Below are 26,569 nucleotides of genomic sequence, written 5' to 3' on the forward strand. Positions count from 1 at the left end.
TAGTACTTTATTTAAATCGAAAAGTATGGAAGTATGCGTTTAAGTGTACTCCCGGGGATCAGTTATGTGAATTTCATAGGTGGCATGCACGTCCATGGTATATTGGTGGCTGTTTCAATATTGTGGTCATTGGACAGTTGTCAATTTATTTTATATTCGCACCGCTAAAATATTAATATAAGATACCTTGAAAATGACATAGTGTCGAAACCATGGTCGGTAGTTGAGTTACATATATATATTAAAGAGTGGATATTACCATTTTTTGTTTATATTTTATCTTGAAAATGGCCGAAATTTGAAATTTTAAAAATCACGTGGAATATCACCATAGATCTTATAACCTGAATTGATCCGACATCTTCGGGTCTCATGAATGTGGATCCCTCCGTCGAGCCGAGTCGATATGCAGTGTCTGGACGAGAGGAAAACTTCGGGAGTTCGATGAAGGCATTGGCGCCGGGGGTCGACAACAGCTGTGGGCGTGGGACAGGGGTGTGGGGTCGGCGTTGCGAGGGAGCGGCGGCTGGGTGTGGGGGCGCGGCTGACTGGATGGAAGGCTTGCTGTCGCCCCTCCTCGGGCGGCTTTCTCGCGGCGCGTCGTCCACTTGAGAGAGCGGGGCGCGCACGGCGGATCAGCAGCGGAGAACGCAGTCACCACGCCCGCCAAGTGGGAAACCAGGTCGGCCGGGGTGGGAAGAGGGGGAAGGGAGGGTATGGCTGCCAAGAAAGAGCGCGTGCTTGCATGGATGAAGGGTAGGGGGAATAGGGGGGGGGGGTTGCTGGAAGAGAGTGAAATTAAAATGACGAAGTGTGAGGCGACCCGATCGAGAAACTTGAACAATTGCTCAGCTGAGAGGCGAGCGTTTCCTTCTGCCCACCGAGATGACTCGCCCATAGTCTCACTAATGATTACCTGCGCTCCCTTATGCGTCATTTTTGTGAAAATGAGTTTCTTTTCCCCTCTTGACCTCTGTATTTAATATGAAAACAGTATCTCGAGTTTTTCTTCAACATAATTATGTACTCAATTTCATTACAACCCCTGATTAAGGTTTATAAATAAAGCTAACTGTTGGCAAAGATTGCATTTTTTCAAGTCCCACACTCCACTCAAGATCAGTATACTTTGTGATTTGGATTAAAATTATTACAAATGTGACATGAAAACAAATAAATTAACGTGTCTGAGATAAACAGTACCCTTATTTGAGTGATTTTTTCAAATTACTCAACCAAGTACGAAAACTTTAACTTAAAATAAAACGTTAACCTCTGCTCTCCCAAATATTTTTCGTCACCATGTAAAAATGTTCTTATGCTCTTGGATTTGTATTGAAGGATTGATTATAAAGGAATAGGGATCATAAATAAGAATAATTACTTTTTGAAGTCGAATATCGATGTCCCATCAGCACTGAGGATGACTTCCTCTTGATTCGAGTATTATTTCTACTATAAGTATATCACACTACTTAACGGGAATATAATTCATTCAGTGCAGCGATCTCAAATGCTGAGTTCGAGTTTTACTTCTGCATGGGTTGGTTGGCAGATGAAAATATGCAAATTTGGCTTGTTGAGGCATTAGTATTATTACATGATTATATGATGTTATCCACATAACGGCATTTTTTGTTTTGCAACTGTGGAAAGTAGTTTGCCTTTCGTAAAATATAGAAAAATCAGTTAACGGGGTATAACACTCCGGAACATGCAGGCATTCCACGGATATTTATCCTGAATTCCAAAACCGTTCACCTTGTTCTTTGAACGGTCGCATTTATAAATAATTTAATAAACCTGTCCGTAGCTTGCTGTCAAATTAATTGGTGGGAATAAAGCATCACTTGGGTAGGCTACGTGCGAGGTCAATTACTTCGGCGTTCGTTTATTGACGAAGTTCTCCTTTGGTGTCTGTATAATGATCACTTTCTATCCACGCTTATTCTAAACTCTAGAGGGCGTCACACTTCAGCTTATTCCTGTTTGCACTGGCGTTGGAATCATCAAGGCTAAGGGTTAGAAGTTTAATTGTGTGCAATGAAGCCCTTCTCTGGCTTTTATTTTTTTGACTTAAATACTTTTGGCACTCTGCCTTTTTCCTCTGACAGGTGTTTTTAATGCCCTTTTCAAAATGAATTTATTTCACAAATAATTACCAATCCAATTAATTTGCAGTGATTTTATTTGATCCGCATATCAAGTTTATGTGTCATCGAATATGTGCATCTAAAGATATTTAATTGCGAATGTAATGCTAATCATCTTAATTTCATCAGCAAAACTTTTCACGCTCCGTAGAAGCCATACATGTGTTGAAATACTTCTTATAATTTGTTTTTGTCGTCCATATAAGAACTGTGTTTATATGTTCCAGATTATTTTGTCCTTGTAATGTTTTGAGATGAATACAGCGCGGTCATGCTGTTATTATTACTATCTAACCTTCTTTATATGGGTATCATTGGCATAAGGCAATCTAGAGCGTGAAATGCTAAACAACGCATTCGAAATCATTTTCATTTGTCAATAAAAATTTCCCTGGGATAGAGATACTGCATTTATATAAATTCCTACGATATTTGATATAAATCGCATTTTTGGACTGGGAAAAACTTCCTCAAAGGTCACAAGGTTTTCACGAAATAATTTGCGAAAAATTTGGTCATTATTGTTTTTTCTATTTTTACAAAAGGTGACTATTATTTCGCCGGTGCGTTTTTAAAATGCGATTATCCTTCTCAGTCCCGGGACATTTGTCGTCATTTTGGCCTGAATTTAATGTTTTCTGGATAATTAGGTTTTGACAAACAAAATCAGCGTTTTTTGTGCATCTGTGTGATTCTGTCATCTGTCAGGAAGCACCGAACAAGTTTCAATGACGACATTTCACCAAACCGAGTGGTAAAAAATTCAATCGTCGATGTATTGTCCACAATACCCCTGGACCGAGGAGGTTATTCATTTTTTTCAGAAATGAGGAAAAGCAACAGGGAATAGGGTGGCAAACAAAGTTGTAAATATTTTGGGGAATGTTGCATATTGGAGCGCCACATTTGAGACGTATTATTTACAAGGAACACTATAAAATTCTCTGTAGAGAGGATTGATGCCAGTTTCACTGGGTTTTGAAGAAGTAAGTAGTCGCAAGAGCTTCTTAAAACTATAAGAGGGGAATGTGGAATGCATTTCCGTACCTTTTCAATCTTCGAATTGCATTACTCCGTAGCAATAATCATATTGAAGGCAATATTTTTCAAGAATGTCCATAATGGCGTTGAGTGCGTATGAAGATACTGACTTCATTGTCTTTGAACCACGATGAGCTTGATTAAACCTTGGAGAAATGGCTTCTATTAATTTTCACTCAATTTATTTTATATGATGGCCTAGGTATCATTGTCTTTTAACCGCGATTGGATTGATTAAACCTTGGAAAAATGTATTCTATTAATTTTCACTCAATTTATTTTATATGATGGCCTGGGTATCATTGCCTTTGAACCACGATGGTATTGATTAAACATTGTAAAAGTGGATTATATTTCTATTTTTACTATTTATTTTTCAATTTCCGTCAATGCTCGTATCGTTAGATATAAAAGAGAGGTATTAGAAACGGGAATTGTAAAATTGTTGTTTCCATCTTTCCTTCTTTTGATTGACACAACGATTTAGCATTGTATTATTTTTCCCTTTTGCGAGTCGGCGTTGTCACGTTGGCAGGTTTGTGTACCCTTGGCTAATCATATCAAGATACCTACGTGTGGTGAAGTGAGGGAATGCACGATTGAGATCTTGTGAGATTGTTTTTTTTTCTTTTCTCGTCGAGAGAATGGAGTTGAGGAGGTACTACTCTCGTTCGATTACACGTGCTGCTCTGGGATTTCCGTGGTCACGAATTCATCCCGTTCATTTGTACTTTCCAGTCTGTGTGTAGGCCAGAATGGAATTATGACTCGCCGTCCCGCGAACGCACGGCCCCACGAGTGAAGTTGCACATTTCGGCGCGTATGAAACACGAAATTTCCCTTCCATGAGAGTCTTTCTGCTCCGAGAGTGAGAATAGAGGTCCGGCTGAATATAACGCAAGGTAGGCGCATATGATGAAACGATGATGGAAATCTGGTAGGAAAATGAAAATGGCTGAAGGAAATACGGAGAAGACGTAGCAATGTATTTTCGAGATACGTATCTATTTTACCTTACGCAGATTTCTGACCTCATCTTCATTAAAAGGAATCCATCGAGATCCGGCTTGCAAAGAATATCCTCAACCAGGGATGGCAGTCGATTCTAAACGGAAGTTATAACCAGTAAAATTTCAATAGTATCGTTCCCGGGAGCGAAATGTAGAAACGAAACGAAATGGATTTTAACTCGGGAAGCTAAACTCAGGGTCAAAACGAAATCGGAATCAAAACTACTTCGGGTGGAAACTAAAATAAAACTCTAAGACGAAACGAAACGCAGATAATGTTTCGAACCGGAAGGACCACGTGCATCACCTTTGAACGGTTAAGTTTCGACTCAAACACCGAGTACAAAGCGTGGTTGAATGAAGTCGAGGTTCAGCCTTCCGCCATTAGATTCATGGGGCACTCATTTTTTTATCACTAGCAGGGGAACGGTGAGCGCAAACTGACCATTCGATTTTTAAGCTCAATGGTTTAACCTCTCTACCCATATGTCAAACGTAATGGTTCGAAACTATTCTCCCTTATCCCCCTTCCCTCAACTTCTCGGATCGAAACTTGACTATGAGCGGCGGAGTTTCGATTAATTTAGTTTCGTTCCCGGGAGTAAAGTTTCGTCCCGGGTCGAAACTAAACTCCTTGGTGATTTTATTTTCGTGCGGCAACGAAACTAAACCTAGACCTCGTATTTTCGTTTCCCTCCGAGTCGATAGGAGGCCATACTTGCCATCCCTGTCCTCAACCGCGACGCCGGATATTCACTCAGCTATGCTTGTACTCTGGCCCTTAAGAGAATTCGGTTGGTTGACTACTGGTATAAAGAGTAGGAAAGAATTTGCCGACTTCATCCACTCGCCATCAGCCCTCATGATGGGACGCGACTCGGGTTTCCGAAACGTCGTCCGAATGGAGAGGGAGATATCCGGCTGGAAGCCCGAATAGCCTTTTTTGGCTGTATACGCCGGGAAATCATTAGATCTTACTTCATCTTCATTACCCTGTCTTTAGCTTTATCATATGAGAACCTTAGAAGACAAGGAGTACAAGTGTAATTTTTATACTTTTGGGAATACGTGGAGATAATGGTTGGTGGGGAACATAATATTGTTGTTGGAATGAGTTCCTAGTGAATCGCTGAATCTATATACATATACTACACTCTGATTCACTTGTACACCTTTGCCACGAAAATGTTGTGCACCACACACCGACCATTATTTGCAATTATCTCCGAAATTATAAAAATTGCACTTTTACCCTTTATCCTCCTGGTTCCCCAAATTTCGTCCTCACTGCGTTCGTATCTTTCTAAATCCCAGTCAATTACGGTCTCCTTTGCCTTGAGGTCTGTGATCTATTCATTTCATTGGGTGATTTAATCATTCTTACACACATGCCCTGCACGTGTTAGGTTTCGGCTTTTTGCTATTCTCCAAGTGTCTGAGCGATGACATTCATCTCTTAGTTGCCCATATTGTTTATCACTAATGATTTTTTTTTCATTCTCTGGACCAAAGAGTATTCTCAGCACGATTTTCATTGACTCTTAGCTGTTTTATGTATTATTTTATTAGCCTTATTTAGCTTGTTCCGAACAGTAACGTGAGAAGGATTATTAAGCGGTTATTTTGGTTGTCAATCTCTAAAACTGTCTCTGACTTTATTTCCCCAAGACTTGGTGCGTATTTTATATTTTTACTATTCAAGCACCAAGTTAATGTTAAATAGCGGTAGAATAATTATTATGTGATCCTATTATTATCCATCTATCTGTGAAATACCATTGAGGATGCATAATATTCCATAGAGTGCCAATCACGTATATTACAAAAGAGGATCCTCGATTCTGCCTCAAAATGTGTGTCAACCACCGCGCATTTAAATGGGTTTACAAAAGTCGCCACGCGCGTCACTGATGGACAAATTTATCCCAGGTTCACGGGGAAATAAGGTGTAGTTAGGGTTATTAACCGAAATCTATACACATGATGAAATTATATACGAAATTTATTACTTTTCATTGCCATACCTCGCAATTACAAACATTATAATGCAAAATATTGGAAAAAGTGGATAACATTCCACTCATCACCGCGTCGCGAACATTTTTGAAAACCGATTAAAATGCGACCGAAGTGGCAACAGAAATCACTCTTCAATGGGATGGCATTGGGCATCCTCTATGCAGTCCCCTTGGTGTTGATCTTCGCCACCGGGCAATAGGCGATATACTGGTGCGAATCGACGTGGGATGGGTGAAGCGAAAGGACTTGGTTTCGGTGGACCCGGTGGAAGGTCAAGGTGGGGCGAGAGATAAAACATGTGTGGCAGGAAAGAAAAGGTGGAATAATGGGAGGTTGGGACCTCGAGAGGTTTGTGGTGGGTGAGGACTGGGGTGAAATGACTGTTATTAAGGGAAAACCGAGTCGGCATGTTCCTTTCTTTAGCGTTTAACCCATTGTCGCTATGGTAACCATACCGGAGATTCCGAAATGGAAAAGAAACCGTGGGGTGAAGGCAAATATCAAAGGCAAAATTTCCGGCCATGATGGGGGCGGGGTAAAGTCCTCACCTGCCAATCCGCAGTTCGCGTGTTCGAGTCCCGCCTGTGTAAGTTAGAGCCCCTATCCAGGGCATGGTTGTTAGTGCTCGAGTAATTTTGAAGGGTCAACGAAACCCCGATGTAAAGGCGTGGTAGCGCTGTTTTCGGTGGTAATTTATAAGAATTGTTTGATAATAATTCAAGAAATGAAGAAATTGCACGATTTAACCAAAATTAAAAGTGCTCCGATCGGCCGGAAAAATGGTTTCTCGTGGTCTTGATTTGAAAATTGACAATTTTTTGAAAAATCGATTTTTTTACGCCTCAAATGCCCTCAAAAAATATAGGCATATAGGCAGCACTATAGCAGAAAGAAAATACAGTGTTTCGACAATTTTTCCCAGGGTTTCAGATTTGGAGAATACCTTATAATATCTATTTTTTCAAAAGAATCCATTTTTAACTCTTCTCAAAATAAATGTTGGGAAATATTGTATAAAAGGCTAGACGACGAAATGTTTTTGAAATGGAAAGCGAAAGTGTTTGATGGAAGCGATTGGATTCGCGATTCTCACGTCGGAAGAAATAGCTCGAGCTGCTTTTGGCCCTGAAATTGTTTGAGGCGAAACTTTTGAAACGAAAGGCAGTCACTATCTATCGACTGTTCTCCTCTCCCCCTCTCTCTCTCTCTTTCTCTCTCTCTCTCTCCATCGTGGTGGAATTTCGTGAGCCAGATACCGGGGAGAACCCGATTTTTCCAAGTCATCAACTTTGCGGCTGATGCTGGATACGTATATTTTACTGTTGCGGCGATCGCTAAGCAGGGCACCTCTCGTTTCAAGGTCTTGCGTCACCCATAGTAAAGGCCTTAATTGGCTGCACGTTTTTTTGTAAGTTCCGCCTTTTAATAAACTAGTCGAGCTGTTCCGGGTCATATATATTTATCGGGCGGTTACCTTTTCAATCAAATAAAGATTTATAATTCTATGGAGGAGTGCATGATGCTAATAGGCAACACGAGGCGTACTTTTAAAAATGTTTTCTCATTTCAACAATCTTCTTGTGAGCGTTTTCAGTTTCCCGTCTGGTTCTGAAATTGTGAAAAATAAATTTATCAATTATAGGCGTGGTTTTTTTACAGTTTGATTTTATTTTAATCATTGGGTGTGCTATTTCCAAGCGTGCATTTACATGAAAGACCGATCTATTTCCTTCAGATCGGGTATTCAAATTGAATTATACCACCAGGCGTATAATAGGCTGAGGTGGAATTCAAAATAGATATCTCATTGTGAGTAGTCAGGCTCGATATCATTTCGACAAGTTCATTGGGTCACAGTCTTTAAGTTATGCGTTAAATTGAAATTTGTTTACGGTTAGATACTTCGGTACTATGCATAAATAGATACGCCCAGTCATCATTTAGGTTGGTAGTCCCAGAATGAATTCGAACCATTGAGGTCACACTGATTAGATTTTCACCTGAGGAGCCCATTCGCGACAAGATTACATGCTGGTTGTTTCGGATTGCGCATTCGCAGCACCGTTTATAATGCGTGTGACGCTAGATATCTTGGGCAAACTCTTCATGAAGATTTGTGTTGACGCGACCGCTGTAAGATGCAAAATTGAGAGCGAAATTTAAGAGTGAAGACAGGTCTTTAATCGTGGCAGATGGAATGTATTCTTGCTCTCCTCTTCAATCCTTAGGAAGACATTACTCAACAATTTATCTAACTCTTGGAATTCAATGCCTAAAGCCTTTAGTCCATTGAAAAATATTACCTAAATGTATTGACTTGATCAGGTTTAATGTCTTGTAATCCCAACATAATGTAAATTAAAACCAGCTAGCAATTTTCTCCGACCACTTCCATTGATACGACCGGTTTCAATGCATTCCTTACTACCGCCACCTGACGAAAAGGCGTAATGTATTTAAATCGGTCGTATCAATGAAAATGTTCTTGTGAAATTGCTAGTAAGTTTTAATTTACAGTATGTTATAATTTCACGAGATTGAGCCTGAATCATCCCCGAATACTGCCTGTTTCAATACATTTTGTATTTTCGTCAGGTGATGATAATAAGTTACGTATTGAAAGCGGTCGTGTGAATAAAGGTGTCTCTGGAAAACTGCTAGTGAGATTCAATTTAGAATGCATTACCTTGACCATTTATCTAGCCCTGCGAATCCAACGCCTAGAGGCCCACGCCCTCAGAGGTGATGCTATTTACCGATCCATTGTTTGCCACATCGCCTATCTCGGGACTTCAGCTTAGAACACTTTCGCTTCTCGAAGAGATCAAAGGGATGGTTGGGAATGGAAAAATAAAAAGGGAGTACACGAGTGCTTCCGGGCACCATTTTTCATCCCTCTCGGAGGCAATAAAAGCCAGTCCCGTTTCCGAATAATGAGCGTTGGGGGAGTGTGCGCAATTGCTTGCCTTTTCTTTCCACGTCCCGCCATTCTGGAGTGGAGGAGTTGTTGGTCGTGACAAAGACAAGTCGAGTTTGCGAGAGCAAAAGGGCGAGGCGGTGCTACGAGAGAGAGGGAGAGAGAGAGGGGGTGTGAACTCGCCCCCGGGCTGAAAAGTAGGCTTGATCGACGGCAGATTTTTCGCCGTCGACTTTCTAAGTGGCCGAAATTAATGAATGTATACACTGCTCCGTATTCAGCTGTACGCCAAAGAAGAACACGGGAGGGTTGGCCACGTCATGAGCAGGAGCGTAGCTAGGAATTAAGGCTAGGGGGGGTTTCAGGCGCAATTAATACTGGGGTGTCTGGGGGTATGGCATACCTGCCAGGGTAAGCGGGAGGTGCGAGGGCCCTCCGCCGGTAAAAAATTAAGATTAATGGTTAAAAATGGTGAGTTGAGTAAAAATGAGTGAATGGTGAGTGACGGCCTTCTGAGGGATATTTTATTAATCCTTACACTATTCTATAAGTAATAATGATCTAAATAAATAAAATAGATTAAACTTAAAACATTGTCTGAGCTCTGGGGGGGTTTTATCCCCCAAACCCCCCCCCCCCTCGCTGCGCCACTGGTCATGAGATCCATCAGGGGGGAGCGGGTTGGTGTGGTGGCTAGAGTGTTGGCTAGAGTGGTGGTTAGAGTGTTAACCCCTTCCACTTCGATTTATTTTCCGAATATCGAACCCCTATACTCTCTTTATTTTTTCTGTGGTTCATTTTCAAGTGTTAGGTATTGAAATGATAATTTTGTAATTTGTAATCAAAGCAGAAACGTGAAATAAAATGTGATTATTAAAAATGGAGAACACAGCTATCGCTACTCGAATAAAATCATTTAATCCTTCCAATGCATCATGTTTCAGTGAATATTAATTATTTATTTATACTATGAATGTTTTAAGATTTTTAAGCTTTCAAAATAATTAAATTGCACCTCAAAATAGTGCTAAATTTATGTAAATCCGATGACGAGATACACTCGTCATTGCGCGCTTTGGCATCGCAAGTTCATGACGAGCTATACTCGTCATTACAGCGGAAGGGGTTAAACAATTGGCAATTTTCCATCATTCTCCCATAATATATTCTAGAATTTTCTCTTGACCGCGTAATTTTCAAGCAGTCAATTGAAACTTCTAACCTTGCATGGTTCTTGCCTCTGGGGAACTCTTCTTTGCAGAATGTTACATTCGTCACGAAGGACATTTTACTTAGTCCGCGGGGATCGGTTTGGTGTGGCGGCTAGAGTGTTGGCTTCCCACCCGGCGGGCTCGGGTTCAAATCCCGGCGGTGGCAGAACATTTTCAGAGACTGCCCGATCCCTGCTTGAGTGTTGTGTGGAGGACATTTAAAGCGCAACACTCCGTCCGTCAGATAGGACGTTAAGCCGTGGTCCCCTTGGCGCCTTACGTTAAGAGCAGGCTAATGCCGACGCCGGGTGTCTCTCCCATACCCTTCCCTCATGGAGCAAATGACCTCAGCTGTCGGTTGGGGGGGACGAGGGGATAGATCCCTCCCCCAAAGCCTCAGAGAAATAACAGAATCATAAAAAAAACTGTCGTCTTTATTTGATATATAATAACTGCATCCGCTTAAAGTTAAATTTTAAGCGGCAAAATGATGTGAAATGTACATCCAGGCATGTCATTTTTCAAAAATTTTCCCAGACACCACTGCCTGGAGGGGGTTTGCCATCCAAGGCCATCCCATCCCCCCCAAAGCGTATTCCTAGTTACGCCAATGCTATGCATGCATTTACTCCGATGTACTCAAAAAAGTTTCCCAGCAAATTCATTGTGCTGAAATGAAAGAAAATAATAATTGATAGGTGCGATTTTCGAGCTATGTGGTTTTATTATAATCATTAGTTGTGCAAGTTTATAGCGTGCATTTACATGAAATTTCGATCTTTAACGTGAAGATCTGGTATTCAAATTGAAGAATACGACCAGTTGTAAGACTGTGAAGGGCTCCAGATAACATCACTAGAGAATTCGAAACCATAGAAGATGACCTTTGAACGTCAACAATGAGACTACAATCTCATTTAAGAGTTTAAAGAAAATGTTAGTGAAAAGTCTAATCTGTAGTGTATCGCTTTACGGAGCGGAAGTATGGACACTTAGAAGGACGAGAGAAGACTGGAGGCGTTCGAAATGTGGGTGTGGACAAAGGAGGAGGAGCGACAATGTGCTGGACATGGTGGGTGAGGAGAGGCAGCTTCTAGATTAGATACGAAGGAGACAGAAGGTATGGGTGGAGCGAGTAAGCGGGAAGGGGATGTTGAAAACAGTGTTAGAATTTTGGGTAAACGAAGGAGAGGAGAATAGGATTTTTAGATAAATTGAAAGGGAGTAGGCCTCTTGAAGATGGAAGTCCATGAAGGGAGGGTAGACTGCGAGAATAATGATAATAATTAAGTTTATTTTCGTGAGCACTGAGGCCCATGAGAAAATAAATGTACAACTTTTTTTCATTTTCAGCATTGGTACATTCATAGAAGAAAACAAATAAATAGGTAAATAGAATTTCAGACAAATGCATCCTGTGCAGATCGCCAATAGCATGAAAACTATTCAGCAAAACAGTATATGCAACAAAAGAAAAAAATCAAACTTTGATATAACAGACTAATTACAAGAATCTAAGGTGATAATTTATTATGACAATAGTGTCAAACAAACGATATTTTATTTTTATTTTTGCCTAAAACAAACCAAAACATTAGGATAACACTGTGATTTAACACAATTCTAAACTCAGTTTTAACCATTTTATTTATTATTTCATTATTTTATTTATTTATTCATTTATTTATTTTCTTCTTAAACACTCCGTGCAAGCCTACCTTAATTGGTAGGAAACTTTCATAATGATAATGATGAACTCATTGTAGTTGTCCCAATGTCATCTCCCATGGTTTCGAATAATCCGAGTAATCGCAACTGGACGTGAGCGGTTTTGGAGTGGTGTGGTGCAAGTTGCTCGGAAGTGGGATGTACGCGAGGGGGAAAGGAGAGTTGGCGGTGAGGTTGGGGGAGGGAGGGGTTGAGGGGAAGTGGAGAGGGGCGTGGCCGGGAGACTGGAGGCGCTATCGCGGGAATGGAGAGCGGAAATACAAGGACGAGCGGAGGAGTGTGAGCAGGTGGTGTGGAGTGGTATGGGGGACCTGCACACGATATTGCCGGAAAAAAAATGTGGAGTGCGGGAAGAGAGGAAATACCTACGCTGATTTTTCCCTACCGTATTTTTACCGTGATTTCCCTAATTTATTTTTCAAGTTGGATGTTAACTTGTTCTTTTGCCACCCAATATAATTTGGATAGTCAGTTGCATAAAGACTGGGACGTGCAAAAAGCGTAAAGAAAAAATTGGTTCAACTCAGAGAATTTGTTATTGTCGCGCTTCACAGCGAAACGTGGAGTGCGCCAATAAATTTATTGGAAAATTGTGCAGTGTTGCACGCAATTAAACGTAAAAACAAATTACAAGCAGGATCTTTTTTGTTATTACTTTTTTGCAATATCCTGCCTTTTTCTGAGATTTACATTGCATCGGCTAGAATCGATTTTACTTAATTTGTAAAATAGTTGCCAATAAATATTTTGAATTATACCTCATATTTTTTTTAATGGAAAGATTTTAATTTTTATTCAATTAAATATTCTTTGGGTATCGCCCTGGAAGCAAAAAAATTAAGTAATAAGAACTTGGCTCAATAAAAAGGGAATTAAATACACGAAAACATAGATATGGCCTCGGCTTACTTTTGCTACCATTATACCTTGTAGTTTTGTTTCGTAATGGATCGATAACTTATTTTTATTTATTTATTATTCTCTGGGTATCACCCTTGGAACAAAAAACTACTTTAAGGAAGAAGAACATGGCTCAAAGAAATAGCAATAGGTACACGAAAACGATAAATATAACCTCGGCTTGCGTTTGCTGTAAGCCTGCCTTTAGTCGAGATGAGCGGAGTAAAAAATAAGATATAAATTAAGCGAACAGGAGGAAGGACAGTTTGCCGCGGCGAAAGGAAAGAGGGGGAGGCAGTGTTGCCGGTAGAGCAGATTTCTTTTGGCACTTGTTCGTCGGCTGAAATATCTCGATCGGCGCTCTCAGCACTTTCCATGTCGGCTCTTGACCTTTCGTTTTCGGTTCCACGGACGCTGGATCTTTCCTGAAGTGGGACTCCACCCCTTTTGATACGATGTTGATCGCGCCTCCGTTCATCCACGTTGCCAGGGAGGCGGCTTTGAAGGGCTTCAGCCTCCTCATTCCTACGTAGATTTTTAATGCATTTGGCGGCTCACTACCGTCATATCTGACCGAAGTAAGTAGTGAAATGAAGTTCATGAAATCTGTCAGAAATCGGTCGCTTGAAGCTGTAGAGGTTGAGTTTCTTCTAACCCATATAAAAAAAGAGCTTTCACCAACGCACAAAAAACCGGTAATTAAAAAAATCATCAGTTGTGTCTATTTCAATTTTACTTTCTTTCATTTTCTTACTTATCTTTAATTTTTTGATATTTGTATTTCATCGTCTTAAATTGCTTAAAGTTAAGAAAATTTGTTAGGTGATATGTTATTTCCCATGAAATCCAATTGTAGGAAAATAATTGACCATGCATGTATTGAATTATACCTTATGCTCTCTCAGTGTTATGAAATACATTTGAAATCAAATAAGTAATCTAACTTTTAAAGAGCGCGATTTCTGTCTTTTAGAACAATCCTTTATCATATTTCAACATATTTTTAGAAGCAGCCCCTACCATTGGCATTGCCAGAACTTTGAAACATGTTTATTGAACAAGATATTTGGAAACGAGAATGAGAGTAATGAAAAACCTCGTGACTTTATTGTACTGCCATTCAGTATCTATTAATATTTAATGTGACGGAGAATTTAATAAATTGATAGGTTACATAGTTCCTTGATCAGTTGAAAAACATTCTAAGTGACTATGAAAAAATGGTATTGAAGGAATGCCAACTTCATGACCTCATAGTGTTTATGAATATTTTTATTAATTTTTTAATAACCAGCAAACTTTCAATATTTTAATTGGGGTTTTCGCGCGACTTACATAAGTGTATACGTGTATTTTAATTAAAATTTTATCTTAAATATTATGCTTATTTGTCACAAGTCGTTGAAGAGAAACCGTATGAATTAATGCCCTGAACGGTTGGCTAGGTGTTGCTGATAGTTTCATGAGGACTCGATTATGCCCAAATAATTTTTAAATGTCGAAATAATTTCATGCAAAGTTCCGTCTTGCTCTCTGGGTCCAAAAGAACTTGGTCATTATTTTTTCGCGGCTAAATATTCATATTGTCAGTATTTTAAGGATTTACGCACGATTATTAAGTTTTTGGCACCATCATTTGTGTTTGGATATTTACTCTCCTTCGTTTATTCGTCTTTCACTAAAACTATGTCTTCAAAGTTTCACTCAGCCTAGTCCGGAGTAAGTCGTTTAAATTTGTGCAAGTGCATACACTTATGATGGCTCATACGCTGATGAGTTGAGAGAAAAGACGGGAAAAATTAGCCAGTATGAGGTTTCTTTCCGTTGATTTATGGCGAAGGAAGTGAGTTACCGGATGCTATTGAGGATAACGATTTCGGACGGATACTTTGCAGTTGGCAATTTGAAGGAAGTGGCCCGTATGCGGAAATTAGGTTTGTTTGACCTCAAAAATGCGTGGTCTGAATATCAAGCATTTCACTAAAATGTTGACAATCGAGATTTGCGCACTCCGTTCGAGAAATTTTTTGCGCGTGCGTTGTAAACCCTCGGTCCGGAAAATAAGTTACGATGAAAGCACACTATCCATCTGTAATTGAACCAGTCTTCCATATGCGTGTGAGGGTAGGCCATCATCCATTCATGTGAGGCGCAAGTATGGCGATTCTCATTTTTATCAGTGAGTTTTTTTTAGTTCATAGAGTAGGAGAGAAGAGAAGCCTCATCAAAACCTTAACAAGAAGACGAAACAACCTTATAGGCCTGATGAAGACAATCGTCGAGGGACAAGTGGAAGGCTAGAACGGAAAAGGAATACCTCGAACAAAATACACGGAACAAGTGAAGAAGGATGTGAACGAGAATAAATACGTAGGTGTGAAAAAATTAGCTGATAGGAGAGCTTAGTGGAGAGCTGCGTCAAACCAATCCCAGGATTGTTGACCAATGATGATGATCTATTTTTATTCATCATGAAAATAAGTTTTGAAAATTTAATCGGTGTCTTTCCGGTATCTAAAGGCCAACTTGAGTTCTTATTAGTAATATATCTTCCGCCAATCTTCCGCCAACTCGTGAGCGAATGGTAGCAATGTAAGTATTAAATGGTTGTTGATTGTTAGATATTGCCCGTGATTGTTGAAAGTCGCCTATGTCGTTGATGGCTATCATATGTCACCAGTCCTGTATTGGGACAAGTTGAAAAATGTATCCGCGAAAAATAATTATATCCAAGGGCTTTTCGACTAGCGGGTAAAAAGGAATTTAGTATGAAATTAGCATTCATATATTTGCACACTTATTTTCCTGATCGATGGTAAACAGCATGGGCTCATAGCACATTCATCGAACGAGAAGTAAAAAAAAATAATCTCGATCATCACCATTATAGACATCATTAGACGGAGTCAATCGCTTAGAATGGATTCATTTTGAGCGGGAACAAGTTGCAGAGGATGAGACTTGAAAGGGCGGGGAGGGAAGCAAGTCACGTGAATATAGGAGAGGGGGAGGATGGTTGTGATATGTGGGCACTGGAGCGGAGGAGTCTGGGAGGTGGCTGTCGGATGGACCGAGGTGAAACAAAGCTAGGCGGCAAAGGGAGAGATAGAGAGTAATGGATTCGGAAATATAAAAGACGCGCCCACCACACTGCGTTTCGCTTCTCTCTTTACCGTAACTCAACACCATCCTCACTCCACGTCCGTGATGAATGGCGAATCGTTTGAGAGACTTGAGCAGAAATCCATCTGCCCAGATGCTTATTCCGCCACATTTACCGTCGCTCCAGAAACTTATTTATAGAGCTGGAATCAGTAAACTTTAATTTGTAGTGTAAGTTGGATTTCAGATGGAATATTTATTGGGATTTTGGGTTTTATGCTAATTTCGCGAATATTTTAGTGGTAAATCAAACTCTCAAATGTCAGAGTGAATTAAGTGAAATTAAGTTCCTATCAACGACATTATGATGCTCTCAATACTTTGACTCGGATATGAAAATCGTGGCCTACCTTCTAGTAAACAATTTGCTAGTGCTCATCGTAGTCTACTCAAACGAAGGAAAGCTAAATACTTCTTCTTCTTATTTTTCTTTCTCTTATCCCCTTTTGCTATTAAGCGTCGGGGTCCACCAGCCACTTTCCAAAATATACAAAACTAAACACATAGCTAAATACAAAATTAATGCCAATGAAGTATTGAGGGGCTGAAAAAAATCAAGAAATAATTCTCTGGGAATTCACAGTAAGTGCGTTTAAAAAGAAACTTCTTAAGCTGTCACTTTCGCACTTTCGTAAAATTATTTACACCAAGGACGAAATTTATCATGGCAAAATCATAAAATTAAGCCGGGATTTGTACTAGTATACCCTGATGCATACATTAGTGGTATTTGGTAGATGTGGGCTGGCCGAGTATGTTTGCGAAGTATTTGCATCCATATTCGAGATTCTTAACTATATTTCCGATTTATGGAACGGGAAATTGTATTATTGGAAAAAAGTATGCGTACCGAAAAGAAAAAAACTCTGGGGGACGTGACTTGGAGTTAGAGCAGCCTAATTAAACTGTGATCCTTAACTGAATTCCCTTCTTCTACTGCAGAAATTTAAATTTGCATGAACGAATATTCGTAAGAACGTCGACATAATTGTTCAAGGTGGCCTTCGATCAAGCAGTCGGCTTCGAGAGAATTTCCAGTCGTTGTTTCAGGAGGAAGTGGAAGCCACTGATTTCAGAAGTGATAGCGGTTTCAGTCGGTTGAGCAGGAATTCATTAATTCCAAAGTCGCGTATACAACATCTGATTTATGTTGAGTTTCGTGAGAAACACAACATAAATTCTAGTTCTTCATGTTGTGATTTTGGTTTATGTAGAATATTGGTAATTCTAACGAAGATAATATTTTTCAGGAAAAATTGGGCCAAAAAATATGCCATTGTACCTTTTTAAAATTAAAATTATTATTAATTATTCATTCAGTTATCATTACTGTAACTGACGATGCATAGCAATTAGATGGGTGCTGCAAGATATCTTATTCCTCTTTGAGTATTGCTGTTATCTATAATCTAAATATCGATCAACTCCCCAAGTCCCTTTAAAACTATGTAACTTTGCTTTTCAAGTAAGTTATTAAAACAGTACGTATCACACGAGCGTCGAAGTTTCCTTTCTGCCATCAATCTCTGCTCAAAATTAACGAAGCACGAATTTCTGGAATAAATGTAACTAATTAAGTTGCTATGGCTGTATTAATTTTTTTTGGAAAATGATTCCTAACGATCAATATTATGAATATGTGGGTGGTTGTTGAGACGAACCTTTTGACATCATCATCATCATCTTAAGTCATCCATTCGAAGATTGGTTGGACGCAGTTCTCCACCCCGCTCTCATATCTGCTGACCATTTCATATTTGCATATTACTTCTTTTTACACCCTTAATTACCTGTCTTATGTTACCTATTCGGGGCCGTTATTTGCATTCTCCCTGCGTCCTCTTTATCCTTCGACGATTTTTTCACTTGGTCATCGTGATGAGGCCGATTAAGTTGTCTTGTCTACTTACTTGTGTTTTAGAAGACTTTTCCTTTCTCTCCCACTCTTCCCAGCACCTCCTCATAATTTACTCGGTCGCTACATGTTATCTTCATCATTCTTCGGCAGCACCACATTTCGAATGTTTGAGACTCTTTTGACTTCTCTGCTGCTTTCAGCGTCCATGCATCGCTCCGATAGAGAAACATGCTCCATACGCAGCATATGATTGATTGTTTCCTTGCTTCTTTGGGCAGTAGAACGAAAGGCGTCGGAAATTTTCCTGGCCGAAAAAGAATTTCTTTTCCGTCCGTTTCATTTTTTTCGAATCCGTCAACTCGATCAGCTAAGCCGAGAAAGGGAGGGACTGCGGCGACCGGGCATTCGGAAAGGAGAGGGCATTTCTCACGTCCATTTGTGCGTGTTAAACTCTCGCGCTCTTTGGAACATTGGAGGAATAATTTTCCTTCTCATATCTAATGTTATAATTGATGTTTTTTACGCTCCTTTTTCCCATTTTTCCCCCACCGCCGTCAAAATTGATTTCACTCGACGGCATTCCAGAGGAAAGATAAGTTGCCAGCAGAGACATTTTATCGGCGAGAAGCTGGTGGCGGGCAGTGAGAGTTGTCTCTGTGGATTGGCTGGCATTTGATCCTCAGTCTTGTCTCAGTGCCTCCATTTCTTCCGACGCCAGCTGAGGCTGCCTCGCCGCATTACATTGTAATCGATCACTTTCTAGTTCGGCGGAATGACACCCTGTCGTGCGACGCCATGAATGCCGATTTCGTGAAGGATCATACACAGGAAAATGCAGTCGGCGCTTTTAGTTCATTCCATTGGGATTTCAATTTTTTTGCTGAGATTAAAATTTCAGAATTTTTGGTAGCGTGAGCACTTTTATCGTAACCTGTTGTCCATATGTTTATGTTTTGTAATTTATGCTATCAAGTTTGCCTTCTCTATTTTAGCATCTTATTTGCAAACCTTTGAATAATGGATGTAAGTTTAAGATTTTGTATTCGTGTCCGCTGAATTTCTTTGATCACATGAGAATGTAATCGTAAGACATCTAATTTATCTTCATCGCCGTGGGTGGACTATCAAGTATCTCTTGTGCTAGAGTTTTATTTAATGGCTTTCCTTTCAATTGAAGAATCAATAATGATCATGATGAAGTTGGGTGTATAAATGTTTTGAATAAGTTAAAATAAGATTAAAAATTTAAATCAGCATAATACATGACACTTATTTCCTATAGAATACATCATCCCCTTTTTATCTTCCCACTTTTTTTTACTGTGAGGAACATCTATATTTTTTTACCATGTGCATTGACACTTCTATCTAGCTATCTATTCAAGGGAAAGTCTAATATTTTTAATCCTTGCTGTAGTTCATTTGGGCTTTGTTTCGTCTCCAAAGAGGTTCTTTTCAATGAAAAACTAATCTATATAATTTCAGATTTGGTCGCCATAACTCAAGCTATTTTTAAGCCGCACACAGGTCGTTAAATTACTCTTATCTGACTCCAGACCACTTTCTCACAATGCATTCGATTACGTAGCCCCTGGTGTTCAATTTAAGAGGTTTTTACGCTCTGGCCTTTAGCGCACGGACTCGACACACTTCGCATATCGTCGCCTCGAATATTTCTTTCTCTCCTCTTTGTTTCGCATCGCTGAGACTGACTGTTTCTCTTACGCTTCCCTTCTCTTGAGCGCGGGTTTATACGCATCTCCGCAGTCTCCTCTGATGAAAGGTGTAATAGTTGCCGATACCGCTAGTGATTTTGCGCGCTCCAACGGCTAGTGTGAACAGTTTCGTTATACCGCGACCGGGGAAATTTCTTGGCTCTTGAAAGAGAGAAAGTTGCTGTGCCGGTTGGTTTATCATTTTCCAGTTTGGAAATTAAATTTTTTGAACGCGCCGACTTTGGATCTCGGCTCTTGGGTGTTTCGCTTGGTTATGTCAGCATCAGCTCAATTGACCTGCTTTGGTCCTTTAAATACGAATTCTAATCGTCATTGATTTAGGGTTGTGTGGATTGTTAAAATTAACTCTCCCATTTGGACCGTTAAGGTCATGTTTTGCCGAAGCTTTCTAAAGCTGAGAGACACTGATAGGATCCGCCACAGAAATTTTTGTAATTTACTGTGAGAATGAACTAAGGATAAGTTGGAGAATTAGCTAATTTTTACTCCAAGGATGGCTGCATATTTTTACTCGATGTTCCTGAGTCGTTTCATTTACTCTTCAGTATTTGCTCACATATCTACTTTTTCGATATTTCTGTGTGTTTGTGGTTTCATTCCAAGGTAAAATAAACGAAATCAACTTATGTTTACAAAGTGTTTCCCCATACATTCTGAAAACTTCAAGTTGATACCGTTGCTTTTAAACGAGTAACATTTCAAGGAAAGAAAGCACATTGCGACCGGTCTAGAGGGAGTGATACATCATCATTTTAACTCTTTTAAGTGCTAACTGGCCAATCAATCTATTGCCCCTGGGGAAACGTGCAAATAACACAAATCTATCGGTCGAGTGACTTAAATAAATAATTTTTATTCAAAAAGTTTTTAAAAGTTTAACAAAAGATTCATTAACATTGGTGAACTTTTCATCAATGACCTATGTATTAAAAGCGTAAATTTGAAAAAAATTACTTCAGCGCATTCATTTTGGAGTTCTTACTAAATTCTAAGGCCGTTTTACACGGGGCACGCAATTGCGCAGGTTAGAACTGCATTAATTCCTCATTATAGCGCGCAACTGCGACAATTCACGAACAAAATTAGAACAGGGGGTATTTTTGCCGTCTCATGTCCATTCATTCTCGCATGAGTTCTAATATTTCACCGCTTTACACGCCGCAATTTGGACTGCGCCTTCGTACACGCGTCAGATTGTGAAATTACGTGCACCGTGTAAAAAAATGCCTATAGTGAAACCGTACGAATTAGTCCTAAAATCCCTGGCATTTCTTCTCGCACACTTGGTAAAAAGAGGCTGGAAAAATAAAAGGGTTATAACTGGGCGAGACCGCTTTGTCCAAGTGGAGGTTAGCGTGGAAGGGATGGTTCGAATATGCTCTCTTCTGCGAAGGTCACTACCGCGCACTGGCTCTCGAGGACTCGGATGTGGCTCGTGTGTTCGCGAAAGAAAGAAAAAAAGAGGTGGAAGGAGACTCGATAAGTATCGCTTTTTTTATACCAGATGGCATTGACTGCTTTTTTTTCAAAAGTAGCAGTTCCTCCTTCCGTGGGAAGTTGGTTGGCCGTTGTCCCTCCTGCTCTTGTGCGGCTCTCAGACATCACTTTAACCCCATCCCACCCCATCAATCGGTCGAAGGGGGATGAGACAAGGTTGAATCCCCTCCTTGGTGGCCGGGAGAAGTGAAATCGGAAGGATCCGCATGGGAATATGCCCTGCGAGCTCTGCGTTGTCCGCGCCGTGAAATCACTCTCACGCGATAATTAGTGCTAATCCGCTCATTCGCTCCTAATTGCCCGCAATTCGTTAGGAAGCTCGGCCACCCCCACGGGCCCCGTTTCACCACGAGAGCAATGGAGAACTTGCAAGGCTTTTTGAACAGCCAATTAAACTCATGCATTGTATAGAAAATCAAAAATCTATATTATAAATATTTATACTTTCCTTTAACCTGAGTGACGCATATTAATTGAACAGTAGCGCCCTGAAAATATTATATCGTTTTAAATGTTGCTTTTTGCGCGCCATTTTGGTAGCTGGACGCGTGACGTCATGCATGCCTTTCCGTGGCATGGTAAAGTTTAATCAACCGTATACATTTCGATCAATGGTATCTAACTATTGCGAAGGGGTATGTTTTATATTTGAACTAGTTTTTCTTTAGGGATACATTGAACGCGTATTAAGTTTCATTCGTCTGTACGCACATAAGTTCTGTTTGATGATTTTATTGCCTATATTATTTTATTACCTCATCTCGCATTTGTTTTGAGTTGCCACAGTGAGATGAAAACGGGGTACAATCATGTTTGATCCTAAAGTCCGTTTTACGTGGGGCACGTACTTGCACAATCTGACGAATGTACGAAGGCGCAGTCAAAATTGCGTCGTGTAAAGCGGTGAATTGCTAGACCACATGCGGGAATGCGTGGACTTGAGATGGCAAAATAGCCCCTGTCCTAATTTCGTTCATACATTCGCGCAATTCCACGCCATTTTAGAAAGTAATGCAGTTCTGACCTGCGCAATTCCGTGCCCCGTGTAAAACGGCCTTAAGACAAATTAAATACAAGTGCGTTTATCGGCTTCTGCGCATGGAAACAAGATTGTGGCGGAAACATTCTACATCACACGCGTGGGTCTGTTTGGATGACTATGACGATAGCGTTTGTTAACGTGTAGTGTATTTCCATTGGAGCTTTAATTTTCGTTTTAAATTGAATTCTTTAGTTGAAGGAGAAATATTAGGATTTTGCGATATCATGTCTAGCAATACTCCGTTATTTTTTTATCTTCGTAGGAAAACACAATTGTAAATTCCAAAGCTATTAATTTAATTCAAATATTTTAATAAAATCTATTGATAAGTATTTACTTTGAGGTCTCAATTTTCCATATTAATATGAAGGTTGCGTATCTCTGCTGGCATCGGCTTTTGGATACGGCGCAGCCACTATTATAATTGTGGGGAATATTACTAAAATGTTTATGCGGACTATTATAAGTGCGTTTTAAAATGAAAACTGGGTATAAAATAAATATTCTCTGAGCAATAGTTTAAAAGTAATTTAACATATGAACAAGCAATCAGTCAATTTTTCTTCAAGGAGAAAATATTTTTTTTTAGTTGGCAAATAAGTTGGTTAATGAAGACATCTGCACACCCTGGTTTCGCCGCATCGTAATATCATCAAACCTACGCCGAGCTAAATTAATTTTTATCTGCAATTGCGGTGATTTTATATCTTACTGAAAGTGAATTCTGTATGATAACGTGAGATAATCGGCAAATTTTTTACATTATATACAGATACACTGATTTTACTTCTGCCCATGGAAAACGTGATGACGAGGATATCTTTTCAATGGTTGCATTATTGGCCGAGGTTTCAAAAATATTAATATGCAAAGAAAATGACATTAAAGGCTCTTTTACCGTCATACCAACGGGACCGGGTTGCTGGTCATGGCAAAACCCTGCATGTCCTTTTGTTCTCAAAACTCGATCGGTTGCTGGACAAATACCGAGTGATTTGGTACCTAACTCTAATTGTGATAAATCGATGTGTTGGGAGGATCGTGGATTTGTGAATGGATAACGCTCTTCTCCCAATGCATTGTTCTCTGCTTGCTTCACTCCGAAGTGGCGGGCCTTTTGTTTTCACCTCGTGTTCTCAGTCATTAGCTGCTGTCTGTTGTTCCTTTGCGGCGGGAAGACAAAGGACTGCATGATTGTTTGATTTGAATTTGAGATGCATTGTAAAGAGGAATATTGACCTTAAGAATATTGAATCCACGATTGAATGCATTTTGCCGTGGGTCCACCTTAATTAGCTGCCGGCATTAATTATTGAAATGAATTCAATGCAATGGTTTCTTTCTCCCTCCGAGGCAGAATTTATGGGCATAAAGGCGGTCAGTACTTGACTCATCTTTGGTGTCAATGAACACGGAGCTTCCAAGTACTTATGCTTGCATTTAAGATCACCAGTGTTTCCCGATGGCAGATAGACAAAACAGTGAAATGAAAATCGTTATTTTCGGCCAGTTCACTTTCGTAGTTGGGAGTAAAATGAGTTGGTATATATCTGTTATTCATACGGAGAATACTAGAGTAGTTTGGCCTCTTTTTTAACCAAAGCTTCATGCTGTATAGCAGATTTAAGCATAACTTTCGGCAGTACCCGCGGTCGCCAAACGCGAAAGCTCATCGTATGATGCCTCAGTATGATACTGTTTAATGCTCCCATAGCGACGCTTGTTTATTTTACCACTCCCAGGATTTGAATTGACTTTATCTTTTCACGTGTTTCCCTGTTTACCAATTCTCCATGGCTTATCACTTTCAAGTTTCTTCAATGACTTTTAGTGTAACTCAAGGTTTCAAAGGACTAAATTGCGTGGAATGATGATATTTAATAATTTTAAGAAGATAAATTGTGGGTCAAAACCCTGGGCGGGAGTATTGAGACTAGAGAAAATCAAGCATGAGATCTCAAGGTGAGTGTGTCTCGTTCACAGCTACGTGGGAGATTTGTCCCCAAGCTTTTTACATTTGCTTCTACAGATTCGTACGTGGAGAAACGTAGCTCACGCGAGGAATTTTCTGCCTCAGGCGGCGAACACCGTTATATTTCTACCCGAGTGTGAGTTGTTCAATCAACCACAAAAGTGAGAGTGTTTTTCTATCATTGATCGAATCAGTGATGGATCAAGGAGAACCGGAAATGTGTGCAGTTCACCCTCGGGATTAATGGCAATTCCGTCCCATGAAACGAAAATCAGCCGGAAACGTGTTATTTGTGATTAATTTAAGTCCCATATGAGACGTGATTAAGTGGTCTGGAAAAAGAGATTACCTAAAAGCGAAAACTGCTGCACAATGGAGCTGGTTTTTATGCGTGGCCTACATCTCATCTCGAAGACTTTCTCCGCTCGGGATATTATTCCTTTTGCCACGCGTAACAAAAGAGAGGTGAGCGCCGCGCACGGTTACCTTCGTTTGTTTCATCCCATAGTTCCCTCACATCTTGCCGCGACTCGCCCATCTCATTGGCCCTGCCCATGTGCTCAATTTCCAAACATGAGCACGGGTTATATATGGACGAACATTAATCCACAGTAAATCGCTTCAAGCATGATCAATTTTACATCATCATCGGGTCCTAACAACTAAACGCCGTTAAACGAAAGAAGGTAGCACATTTACAAAAACACCTTTTTCAAGAAAACTTTCTGATCCGTCTTTTATTTTCGAATAATTTCGAACATAAGAACTCGAAAAAAATGTTAGAACATTATGGTAACCGTACATTTTTATCGAATGGCCAATTTTTTTCGGATGTTCACCAAATATTTGCTTTTCACATTTTTTTCGTTTGCCGAAAAAACATTATAAAACGAGTGCAGCTTTGTACTTAGCATAATGCATTCTTGTTTTATAACCTCAAAAAGAAAATTTTTTATCTGAATGACTTGTATGACCTGGTAAGAGCGGGATTTTCCAAAATTTTCAACTACAAATGTGATGTTTTGTTTGAATTTTATAATTTTTTATGCTCACGCTTATCTGATCATTGTGATAGTCTTTCAAAATTTAGGTGGACATAACGTGTTTTAGTATTTCTGTTTTTTTTTAATAATCAATTCAATGTAACGCACTACGTAAAAATTGAAGCTTCTCGTATAAGTAAATCATACTTCATGCCGCTACCGAATTAATTCGTTCTATCCTCCTTGAGATTGATTGGTTCCCTGACCAACTCTTAAAAGTACTAAGATGATCAATCGGGTCAATTGTAAGAAAATCGCTATATAATCCATTAATTTGGTGGTTCAACTTCAGCGAAACCCATCGCTAATAGATACGTTTTTGTTTATAGCTAATGGACGCACCGCATCGCTGTAGGAGTACGATTATTTTATGCAGGTACGGTCCCGTTCTTATGCACGTCCCGAAGACGTACTTGAGTAAGAGCATGTCATAAACTAAGGTGATATATTTGGATTGGAATTGGGCCTACCCCTATGAAAAAATTGTATAAACCTGTTTCAAATTTTTATACATTCTTATACATTGCCATGGTAATGCATAAGAATGTATAAAAATTTGAAACAGGCTTATTCAATTTTTTCATAGGGGTATGTCCATGCGTCCTAAACTCACCTCTACCAATAACACAACACCTCTCATCAACCTCTGTATCCCATTCTCCGCTTTCCTCGCTGCTTGCCTCAAGTCTTTTTACGTCACCCAACAGTGAATGAAGGCACACACCCCCAATTCCCCATAACTCACTCCTGTACCTTCCTAATTCCATGTTCCACGCATTTCTTGCTCGCGTGAAGGAGGATCCTTAGCGTCTGACCTCCATGGATTTCACCCCTCGCGTCGGGATATTTGTGGTCCGCCGCCGCCGCGGTCAGTTTTGACGGCGGAATCTCCTCCGAACATAATTGTTTTTGGCTGGCTGCGGTGGGTCCACAGTGAGAGGTATACCATCCTCCTCGTTTATAATTACTTATGTCTCTCGTTTCCCTCGAGGGAACCGGCAACATTTCATTAGACGATGACTCGAAGTGAGGAATGATCCTTGACTAAATTGGACGTAAGTCTTGAAAGGATTACCATTGTTGACCTCATTTTTCTGGGATGCTTGGTTTTTCTGTGTCCAAAAGGCCACGATTTTCAATTTCTCCTAAAGAATGGCGTTTTGTCTGACATGCCACGTGCTTTATTATTATTAATTTCTCGCACCGTCATCTTTCTCGCCTGTGAAGTATGATACTATAATGGGATAAGTCTAAACGATATGTATCACGCTGAAAAATGT

At 39.9% G+C, this 26,569-nt stretch overlaps 1 protein-coding gene across 3 annotated transcripts in view; it reads left to right on the plus strand.

The window, feature by feature from the left end:
• The window catches only part of LOC124156313, a 224,297-nt gene that overhangs the window by 101,898 nt on the left and 95,830 nt on the right, over positions 1 to 26,569 (plus strand). The window contains exon 1 of one of the 3 annotated variants that reach the window (XM_046530789.1): positions 24,062 to 24,236. The exons of the other annotated variants lie outside the window; for them this stretch is intronic. The gene's annotated coding sequence lies outside the window, so the exon portion shown is untranslated. Of the gene's footprint in view, positions 1 to 24,061; positions 24,237 to 26,569 lie in introns of those variants that run through there. 3 annotated transcript variants of the gene reach the window in all.

Source organism: Ischnura elegans, chromosome 3 (assembly GCF_921293095.1).
Source record: "Ischnura elegans chromosome 3, ioIscEleg1.1, whole genome shotgun sequence".
NCBI lineage: Eukaryota > Metazoa > Arthropoda > Insecta > Odonata > Coenagrionidae > Ischnura > Ischnura elegans.